Consider the following 533-nt stretch of genomic DNA (forward strand, 5'->3'; position numbering starts at 1 on the left):
ATCAAAAACATTTATGATGAGTAGACGAGAGTATTATCAATTAAAACACTTCTTCATTCTTTACTTGAAGTTAGAAATGTCAAGTTGCATGTAATTGAAACTGAGATTACCACACTCTTTATTTTTCCACCACATAAGGTAATGATGTAATTGTATCAAATATTCAATGGTGTGTATGCAATTTATAGTTCTATTTATAGGTTTTGTAGATGCTGTGCGGTGTTTAACATTCAAAGGTTTTTTGAAAAAATGTTAAGACCTGTTAAACTATTGTTGCTATTGAGTGTTTTGGAGGATTTTAATGATTACAAAGATATTAAGTTGGTATTAAGGGTTGTGCATATGATTGAAATTGTGATTGAATATGATACTCGGGAATGATGTGCCATTAAGCTTCCATTATTATTGTATAAAATTGTTACATTCTTGCAGATTATATAAGTCCTTGATTAGTTAGAAGATTCATATTGTAATAATTATAAAAAAATTTGGAAGGTAAATATGAATCCAGATAAAATCATATTACTTTGGTG

General features: G+C 28.0%; 1 protein-coding gene across 1 annotated transcript in view; it reads left to right on the plus strand.

Moving 5' to 3' along the window:
* The window catches only part of LOC119593995 (CRAL-TRIO domain-containing protein C3H8.02-like), a gene marked incomplete in the record, with an annotated part of 14,516 nt that overhangs the window by 7,352 nt on the left and 6,631 nt on the right, over positions 1-533 (plus strand).

This window comes from Penaeus monodon, chromosome 33, assembly GCF_015228065.2.
Source record: "Penaeus monodon isolate SGIC_2016 chromosome 33, NSTDA_Pmon_1, whole genome shotgun sequence".
NCBI classification, from domain to species: domain Eukaryota; kingdom Metazoa; phylum Arthropoda; class Malacostraca; order Decapoda; family Penaeidae; genus Penaeus; species Penaeus monodon.